This window comes from Salmo salar, chromosome ssa14, assembly GCF_905237065.1.
Source record: "Salmo salar chromosome ssa14, Ssal_v3.1, whole genome shotgun sequence".
NCBI lineage: Eukaryota > Metazoa > Chordata > Actinopteri > Salmoniformes > Salmonidae > Salmo > Salmo salar.
This window is the reverse complement of record NC_059455.1, coordinates 47,396,319-47,407,599: the sequence shown is the minus strand read 5'-3', so window position 1 is coordinate 47,407,599 and position 11,281 is coordinate 47,396,319.

Here is an 11,281-nt window from a genome sequence, read left to right as displayed (position 1 = left end):
CTTCTTTCTGTCCATCTTCTCTCTGTCCATCTTCTCTCTGTCCATCTTATCTCTGTCCATCTTCTCTTTCTGTCCATCTTTTTTCTGTCCATATTCTTTCTGTCCATCTTCTCTCTGTCCATCTTCTTTCTGTCCATCTTATTTCTGTCCATCTTCTCTTTGTGTGAGTACAAAGGGACAGTAAAAACCTGCCACTTTGTCACGATAGGACGGACAAAAGAGAAACCTGCGATGCGTTGTCCAGAGATTTTGACACTGCAGGCGGTGTGTGTGTGTGTAAGTGTGTGTGTGAGTGTGTGTGTGGCCATGCAGCAATACCCAGCTGCTTGGTCCCACTATGACGTGTGTAAGAGTCGGATCTACACAGAGGAAGGGTTAACATGGGACTACATGGCCTGTCAACCAGAAGCTACAGTCATGACCAAGTACCTGACCGTCAGCCTGGACCCGCCCAATATCACCTGTGGAGACCCACCTGAGACATACTGCACACTGGTGAGTACTGTGATGGTGAAAGATACACACACACACACACACACACACACACACACACACGCACACACACACGCACACACTGAAACTTGTATGGACACACTGGGCCGGCAGGTAGTCTAGTGGTTAGAGCGTTGGACTAGTAACTGAAAGGTTGCTAGATCGAATCCTTGAGCTGACAAGGTACAAATCTGTTGTTTTGCCCCTGAACAAGACAGTTCCTAGGCTGTCACTGTAAATAAGAATTTGTTCTTAACTGACTTTGCATGCATATCCACACACAGTTGGCTGTGATGGTGATGAATGAGAAGGTAGGTTCCAAACCACGTACTGTGCTGAGTCTCTGACTGGACTGGAATTCACCTGGACTGCACTATACTATACTGTACTGGACTGGAATGGACTTAGTGGACTGGACTAGGCAACAAGAAGAATGGACTTGTACACCTACACAATGGGATGTATGCATACACACATACTGCTGTGTGTGCTTGCATGCGTGTGGAGGGGTGACATTGGGATAGCGTTGTTCTTGGAATAGATTCCCATCCTGCTCTTGTTGTTTGACGCCTGTATAGTATAGTGAGCAGGAAGTTGCTCCGCTGTGTACGGTGATATCATGAGTAGATGGAGATCTTTGATTAGAATGAGTATCTGCACAGTCTTGTCGTTAAAATAAAAGCGGCTCCTGAAAGCTCTTTTCCTTCTCAAACTCCAGATGGCACAGAGACATTTAGTAGCTCGGCAAGATGAAAGAGAGAGAAGAGCGTCGCCGAGTAGGAGGGTATGTGTGTGTGTGTGTGTGCATGCAAGATATTCTCTTTTTATCTGTTGACATGGTTAGCGGGCACACAGTCCTGACTGGTACTCCTGGCCTTAGTCTCAGAAGCCTCCCACAGTTACTATGGCAATGTGGGGAGCATGTTCTGTAGATGAGCTCGTGCCCAGCCAATCACAAGGCCCCATGCTGCATGCTCGGGACAAAGGAACTAATTCCCTACCGCCAGACTTCCAGAATTTCATCATGACTAGATGGAGAGCAGACATGGTCTCTGCCCCTCTGTCCTTGTGTTACCAATAGCATTATGTCTGTCTGACTGTCTGTCTGTTTGAGGACAATGGTGTTGGCTCATTCAAGCGGCTTGCTGATCAGTTTATCAACACAGTTCTGAAAGTTTTTGTTATAATGCAGTAGTCATTACACGCAGTAACAGCACAAGGTAATGTCGATCATGTTACAAAAAAAAACACTTTTTTTCCTTTTTTGTGATTCCACTGAGATTCCTTTGTGATTCATCAGTGATTCCTGTGTGATTCATCTGTGATTCCTTTGTGATTCATCTGTGATTCCTGTGTGATACCTCTGTGATTCATCTGTGATTCCTGTGTGATACCTCTGTGATTCATCTGTGATTCCTTTGTGATTCCTATGTAATTCTTCTGTTATTCCTCTGGGATTCCTCTGGGATTCTCGTATGATTTTCAGCGTCCCTTTGCTTCCAGTTTAATCCTTATCCTTACTTTCCCATATATTGGTTGGAGAACTACTTCTGCCAAAGATAAAATGTGCCACATAGGAGTGTGAGGTAGTGTGTGTGGATCAGGACAGGACAGGTCATAACAGATACACAGGACAGAGACAGGACAGATACACAGGACAGAGACAGGACAGATACACAGGACAGGACAGATACACAAGACAGGACCACAGGACAGAGACAGAGACAGGACAGATACACAAGACAGGACAGAGACAGATACACAGGACAGATACACAGGACAGGACAGAGACAGGACAGATACACAGGACAGGACAGATACACAGGACAGATACACAGGACAGGACAGAGACAGGACAGATACACAGGACAGGACAGACAGGACAGACACACAGGACAGGACAGACAGGACAGATACACAGGACAGGACAGAGACAGGACAGATACACAAGACAGGACAGATACACAGGACAGGACAGAGACAGGACAGATGAACAGGACAGGTCATGACATTACAGGACAGGACAGATAAAAAGGACATGACAGTACAGGGCAGGAGAGAGACACAGAACAGAACAGGACAGGTAGACAGGACAAAACAGAGAGACAGGAAAGAGAGACAGGACAGAGAGACAGGACAGAGACACAGGACAGGAAAGAGAGACAGGACAGAGAGACAGGACAGAGACAGAAGAGGACAGGAAATGAGTGCAAGGAAGTACAGAACAGTAGAGGACAGGACAGAGACAGGACAGGACAGGACAGAGAGACAGGACAGGACAGAGAGATCAGACAGGACAGTACAGGAGAACAGGACAGTACAGATAGACAGGACAGGAGGACAGGACAGTACAGGACAAAGAGACAGGACAGCAAGACAGGACAGGACAGAGAGACAGGACAGGACTGGACAGAGAGACAGGATAGTACAGTACAGGAGAACAGGACATGACAGTACAATACATGACAGAGGGACAGGACAGTACAGGACAGAGAGACAGGACAGTACAGGAGAACAGGACAGGACATTACAGGACAGAGATACAGGACAGGACAATACAGGAGGACAGGACAGAGAGACAGGACAGGGAGACAGGACAGGTTAGGACAAAGAGACAGGACAGAGAGACAGGACAGGACAGAGGTACAGTACAGATAGACAGGACAGGGAGACAGGACAGGTTAGGACAAAGAGACAGGACACCGATACAAAGATGAGTCCTCTATCTATCTCTATGGCCTGTTGTTCACATGCGTATCTGCCCTCTCATTGGCTAGAATGGTCCCGCCTGATCTCGCCTCCTCCCTCCTTCCTTCCATCTTTGAGGACATGTATTTATATGTATTTATATGTATACATTTTTTTTTAAATCTGCCTCAATGCCCCCCTTATGTCCTTGGGCCCCAGGGCTTCAGCCCCTGTAAGTTTATGCATTAATCAGGCCCTGGATTTGCACTATGCAACTTTTGCAAGACCACATTTTTCACTTGCTTTCGCAAAAACAATGATTTATAGGCAACTTAAACTTCTTCAATTCAACCATTATTGGGTTAAAATAAACATATACTGTACATTTGTGAACAGCCATCCACAACCACCACAATCAATAAGGTACAAAAAGCTAAATGAGAGAGCTGCAGTATGATTCACATCAATACGCTATGTAACAAAATGCATGAAATGAAATGTATGTATTCACTACTGTAAGTCGCTCTGGATAAGAGCGTCTGCTAAATGACTAAAATGTAAATGTAAATGTAGATATCAATAATAAGTGAAATCCATATTGCCCGTAGGCTACACCCCAGCTGTCATCCTTACCTCCAAGCGTTTATTTGTTAAGGCTAGAACGCACATGCAAAGACCAGAGTAAGCACTTTGCAATTTAACGCAACAATTTTTGTGACAAAACTATTGTTAGATTTGAAAATGTGACGGAAACACATTGAAGTTTAGATTTTTATTCGGTACATAAACTTTTATTCGGTACATAAACTGTCAATTTGGTAAAACACCCACTGGTGGGAAAATACGCATATTTTCTTTTGCGGATTTTTAGAATATTCACATGAAAATCTGTCTGCAAATTGGATGGAAACCCAGCTATTGAGAAAACAGAAAAGTGCCTACGTTTTTTTTTACCAAACAACCTTTTTGAATTTAATAATCTAATTTCTCTAAAGTATTTGTAATCTGATTACAATATTTTTGCTGGTAATGTAGCGGATTACAGTTACATTTTTTTAATTTTTTTATAATCCATTACATGTAACAAAGGTTGTTACATTGTAACTAGATAGTAGTTATTAAGGTTATACCCTATTGGGTTTCAATTCACATTAAGTTTCTTGCTCCTGGGTAGGTATATGACAATTACAAGTATATCCTATGTAACTACATTGTTTTTACATTACATTACAGAAAAAAAAGATATATATATGGTAGGATTTTTTTGTGTATATAAAATGAATTATGTGAGAAATGTCAGTGGAAAAGCTTATGCGCAAATATTTATATAATAACCATTATAACGATCGATGTAAACTTGGAGTCACGCGATTACATGTCATGTGATCCTCCCACTCGTCGGGAAAGCGTGCAGTTTATTAGCCCACAGATGAAATAAGTGGCGGCAGGTAGCCTACTGGTTAGAGCATTGGCATAGTAACCGAAAGGTTTCAAGATCGAATCCCCGAGCTGACGATGTAAAAATATGTTGTTCTGCCCCCTGAACAAGGCTGTTCGTAGGCCGTCATTGAAAATATGAATTTGTTCTTAACTGACTTGCCTAGTTAAATAAAAAGGTGATTATGAACTTCCCATGGTGGTGAAAATGCAAGCATAATGTGAGCTTGTTTACTCTTTTCCAATATATATCCAGGGTCTTATTCTGGTAACATGATCGCGGATGCTTGGCTGCCTTCTGACAAATACGAATCATCTCGCTCTTCTGTCCGTAATTATCTCAACATGTAGGCTATACATTCTCTCTAGCCAACAGCACGCCGGTACAGTACGCTGCTGGCTAGGACGCAGGTGCCTTTAACAGAGTTAACACACTCGCTATATTACGCACTTTTTTGGAGGGTGAGAAAACCATCAGTAGAGTTGAAAATGCCATGGAAACCCACTCAACTTGTATTTGTTATTCGTTACATGGGAATTTAACCGCAAAATGTATATTTTTTATATATTGATCTACGTCATCACGCATAGTCTTTAATCTGTCACAAATCAATTGGATGGAAACATATCCCTGGTGTGTTTTAATGCAGATTTTAGAATATTCATACGAAAAATCTCTCGCCAATTGGATGGAAACCTAGCTTGTGACAGGGTGTGCCTTGTTCAATTGTTGTGACCCGCTCCGAGCGTATTTATCAACACTGGTATTACATGTGGATTGGGTGGCGGCAACACTGTAGTTTTGAGTCGAGTTATTAACATGGTAATTCGCTGGTGACTTTCAGTGTGTAATTACAAAACGTTAGGTGCGTAGCGGAAAAACAAGAAAATGTGTAATAACATCAGTAATTACTCGTGTGAAATAACCTTCAATTACACAGTCCCTGTTCCAATTGTGTAATAACTGATAGCCCTACAACCCTACTACCATGTGTTTACATCATAATACCATGGTAACTACTATAGTTATTACTGTTTAGTTATAGTAATACCTCTAACTACTGTAGTTTTTACTGTTTAGTTATAGTAATAACTCTAACTACTGTAGTTATTACTGTTTAGTTATAGTAATAACTCTAACTACTGTAGTTATTACTGTTTAGTTACACAGTAATACCTATGTAACTACAGTAGTTATTACTGTTTAGTTATGCAGTAATACCTATGTAACTACAGTAGTTAGTACTGATTAGTTACACAGTAATACCTATGTACCTACAGTAGTTATTACTGTTTAGTTACACAGTAATACCTCGAACTACTGTAGTTATTACTGTTTAGTTACATAGTAATACCTATATAACTACTGTAGTTATTACTGCTTAGTTACATAGTAATACCTATGTAACTACTGTAGTTATTACTGTTTAGTTACACAGTAATACCTCGAACTACTGTAGTTATTACTGTTTAGTTACATAGTAATACCTATATAACTACTGTAGTTATTACTGCTTAGTTACATAGTAATACCTATGTAACTACTGTAGTTATTACTGTTTAGTTACATAGTATTAGGGGAACTTAATGTAAGTGTAACTTAGTGTTACTTAGTTTAATTAAATAAACCAAATGATCCACTTAGAACTGTTTGAATAGTGAAGAGTAGAGGGAATCATTAGACAGATAAAAAAAAAACATGCACACACTCACACACAAGCACACCAGCCCCTGGGCCTAATAAACTAGGACTATTAATGCTGCAGGATGAGTCTTAAAAAAAACACTCAGTTTAAACTCTCTAAATGACATTAATGAATATCTTGCACAGAACCAGCCATAATTGGTTGAGGTGGATTTAATGGTGGTTTTCAACAGCTACATGTTATTACAGGCAATTACTTAATTTGATTAATCAGGGTTCCCCAACTGGCGGTCCGCGTGCCAAATCTGGCCCGCCAACAATAATATTTGGCCATCCCAAAGCCCCCAAAATGTATTATGAATATAATAATAAAAAATGATCGGACACGAGATGAAAAAAACTCCGAAATGTAATGTTCCAAGAAGGAAGTTACACTACCTAAATAATGCAAAAATTACATTTCAATTTCATTCGTGAGGAGGGAGGGAGAATGCAGGAGACAGTCAACTAATAAAGCAGGCAGCGGACCATTTCGTGTGGTGCTCAAACGTAAAGCTACAACCACAGCGAAATAAATAGGTGAACAGCTACCTGGTGCAGAAAATATAGCTCACTTGTTATGCAAGTGTTGCACAGCGACAGATGGAGAAAACCTACACCAGTCGATCCATTTATTTAAACAATAATCTTCATTTTAATTTGACTTTACAAACAACAAGAGTGCTACATTGGAATGTATTTCTTTCCCGAGCCTAGGCCTATATGAAATAACTAAACTGGCTGAGGTAGGCTATGAGGTTTACCAGCATCTTTCACCATCAAAAAAATATATGGCCTAATAGAAGTGCGATTTTGATTTTTTTTTTACAATTGCAACTGGCCAAAAATGTATCATCCTACATAAAACAATAATTGAAAGGGAAAAAAAATGCGATTTCTGTGTCTGAATGTCTGTATCGGGATAGCCTGCTCCTCTAACGACAGAACAAACAGAAAATACTGTCAGCTTGAGAACTAAATATCCTTGGACAAGCACTCAAAATAATGTTAGTATTTACTAAATACAGTCACATAGGCAACTATACCCATTCAATGGGAAAAGTTGCATTTCCCCTCGGACACAATCTTGTGGATTTTGCGTGAGATGCATGTGATTTTGATGCGTAGGCAGTCCTTGATTTACTTATGTGAAAGCCAGTTCCTGTCGTGAGAGTGTTCTGCGTTCATAGAGGAAAAGGAGGACTCGTAGGTGTAAGTTGAACCAAACATTGTTGTCAAATGAAGTTTCTTTATTGGCTGTATTCCTCTGAGCATGTCACCCAAAACGCACACAAGGACTACTGAGCGCATCCCTGATTTTTCTCTATCTGCTCCGTTTGAATTCCGGCTACATCCAGCGAGGGTATCGTTTTCTTAGCAAGGGAGGAGTGTGAGAGGATCACGTACAAACACAATTATATCATTGGGCATGCTGTAGTCTTCAAAACTGCTGGATAAATTGTCCCTCAGCTGCTTGATGAAATCTTCCATGCTGCGGCCTGGTCCCTCAGCCTTTTCGTTTCTTCAGTGTGCTGAAGTACAGTAGCCTTCCCGGATGACAAGTCCAAATCGAACCATTCAAGCTTCCTAGTAAAAGGCTTCACGTTTTTTTTCCACCATGTACACGACTGTTTCCCCTCTTCCTTGTAACTGGAGATTTAACCCGTTTAAGTGACAGAATACGTCAGCCCCCAAAAAATCTGTACGTGCAGCTTGCAGTTAACGCTAAGATGTTTCTGTGTTGGGCCTCTTGTCTGGTGATCGAAGGCCACTTTGAAAGTTTCATGCTTAGATTCATAATTACGTCTGAGATCGAATTCCTTGCAAACAGCGACATTTTCATTGCATATTGGCATTGGGGAAAATATGAACGCATATCTCACAGTACGTTCTAACCCTGAAACTTCGATTTTCATTATCCGCCTTTCTTTTGATACTTTATGAGAGCGACATTTTGTCTTGCCTAACAAGTTAATTGCTACGTAGACCTGTTTTCCCCAACAATCAACGCACAGAGAAATAGACAACAAAATAATAATTGAAGAGAGGCATGGTGATTTTAGGAGCGTAATCACTGAATTTATGATGTACTAATCAGATGTGTTAAAAATGTTGTTAAATCTGTAGTGTAGGTCAATTAATTGTGCTAATACCATATACTAATTATGTTCTGTCCCGCCGACTATTAGCGCAGAAGAAATTTGTCACAATGCCAAACCTAGTTGATGAACCCTGACCTAAATAATGCACTACTTTTTACAAGGGCCATAGGGATGCAACGCAAGTCACATAGCATCTCTAGTGAGGCCGATGCACAAATAGCGACTAATTCTGCTGCTGTCTGTAGGCTTTGACTCTGTAGATTACAGTAATTCTTCTGAACTCGTTTCTGCTCTCGGAGAAAGGCGAGAAAGACAGTTCATCATGTGATGTCTGGAAGAGCTTAGGATGGGAGGGAAAGACCATGTCCATCCCTCTCTCTGTTTCTCTCTCTCTCACTCTCCCATCACTCCTTTTCCTCCTCTCCCCTACACCTCTCTCTCTCTCTGCTTCTCTCTCTCTCACTCTCCCATCACTCCTTTTCCTCCTCTCCCCTACACCTCTCTCTCTCTCTGCTTCTCTCTCTCTCTCTCCCCTCACTCCTTTTCCTCCTCTCCCCTACACCTCTGTCTCTCTCTGCTTCTCTCTCTCTCTCTCCCATCACTCCTTTTCCTCCTCTCCCCTACACCTCTCTCTCTCTCTGCTTCTGTCTCTCTCCCATCACTCCTTTTCCTCCTCTCCCCTACACCTCTCTCTCTCTCTGCTTCTCTCTCTCTCACTCCCATCACTCCTTTTCCTCCTCTCCCCTACACCTCTCTCTCTCTCTGCTTCTGTCTCTCTCCCATCACTCCTTTTCCTCCTCTCCCCTACACCTCTCTCTCTCTCTGTTTCTCTCTCACTCCCATCACTCCTTTTCCTCCTCTCCCCTACACCTCTCTCTCTGTTTCTCTCTCTCTCTCCCATCACTCCTTTTCCTCCTCTCCCCTACACCTCTCTCTCTCTCTCTCTGCTTCTCTCTCTCCCATCACTCCTTTTCCTCCTCTCCCCTACACCTCTCTCTCTGTTTCTCTCTCTCTCTCCCATCACTCCTTTTCCTCCTCTCCCCTACACCTCTGTCTCTCTCTCTCTGTTTCTCTCTCTCTCTCCCATCACTCCTTTTCCTACTCTCCCCTACACCTCTCTCTCTCTCTGTTTCTCTCTCACTCCCATCACTCCTTTTCCTCCTCTCCCCTATACCTCTCTCTCTCTCTCCCCCTCCTTCCACTCTCCTCTCTCTCTCTCTCTCTCTCTCTCTCTCATCCATATATTTATTTGGAGACAGCCACAGTGTTTAGCTCCCCCATCACCCCGTAACCTTGACTTTATTCTGAACTGCCCCGTCACATCATCCCCGCACCGCTGCACACAGACATGCATGCCCTCGCACACACACACACACACACACACACACACACACACACACACACACACACACACACACACACACAAAGACACACACACTCACACACACACACACACTGCCCCTTCCCACCACATCATCACCGCTCCACTTCACAGTGAGACGCTGAGATGACATGCAACATGTCCCCAGAGTCCCCAAGAGGAGGGGGGAGAGGGAGGAGGGAGATGAGGAGGTGGAGGAGGGAGACGAGGAGGGGGAGGAGGGAGAGGAGGAGGAGGGGGAGGGAGGAGGAAGAGGAGGGAGATGAGGAGGGGGACAAGGGGGAGGGAGGAGGGAGAGGAGGGAGATGAGGAGGAGGGAGGAGGGGAGATGAGGAGGTGGAGGAGGGAGAGAAGGGAGATGAGGAGGGGGACGAGGGGGAGAGGAGGAGGGGGACGAGGGGGAGAGGAGGAGGGAGAGGAGCCGGAGGGGGAGGGAGGGAGGAGGAAGAGGAGGGAGATGAGGAGGGGGACAAGGGGGAGGGAGGAGGGAGAGGAGGGAGATGAGGAGGAGGGGGGAGAGGGAGGAGGGAGATGAGGAGGTGGAGGAGGGAGAGAAGGGAGATGAGGAGGGGGACGAGGGGGAGAGGAGGAGGGGGAGAGGAGGAGGGGGGACGAGGGGGAGAGGAGGAGGGGGAGAGGGACGAGGGGGAGAGGGAGGAGGGAGACGAGGAGGGGAAGGGGGAGAAGGGAGGAGGGAGATGAGGAGGGGGACGAGGGGGAGGGGAGAGGAGGGAGATGACGAGGGGGACGAGGGGGAGGGAGGAGGGAGAGGAGGGAGATGACGAGGGGGACAATGGGGAGGGAGGAGGGAGAGAAGGGGGACGAGGGGGAGGGAGGAGGGCGAGGAGGAGGGAGATGAGGAGGGGGAGGAGGGAGATGAGGAGGGGGGCGAGGGGGAGGGAGAGGAGGGAAATGAGGAGGGAGAGGAGGGAGAGAAGGGAGATGAGGAGGAGGGAGATGAGGAGGGGGAGGAGGGAGATGAGGAGGGGGAGGGGGGAGATGAGGAGGGGGAGGGGGGAGATGAGGGGGAGGGGTGGAGGGAGGAGGAAGAGGAGGGAGAGGAGGGGGAGGGGTGGAGGGAGGAGGAAGAGGAGGGAGAGAAGGGAGATGAGGAGGGGGACGAGGAGGAGGGAGAGGAGGGAGATGAGGAGGAGGAGTCATCATCATGTATTCTCTCACTCTGCTGCTACTCCTTTTTACCTCATCGTTTTCCCCTCTTTTAAATGTTCTGGTCCCTTGTTTTTTGTAAAGCAACTGATGTATATTATTCCTGGACAGCGTTTGAACTGGGACGATTTTACCATTCCCTGTATAGGGCCTCATGGTTTGGGAGATGGAGACGTGCGTGTGTGTGTCTGTATGTATGTGTGTCGGTGGGTGTGTGTGTGGGTGGGTGTGAGTGAGTGAGTGTTCTCACTTTGCCGTCTTTTTTTCCAGGACAGATTTGGGGCGGATGAACCCTCTTGCTTCACTTCTTCCTCTCTGGCTCACAGCCTC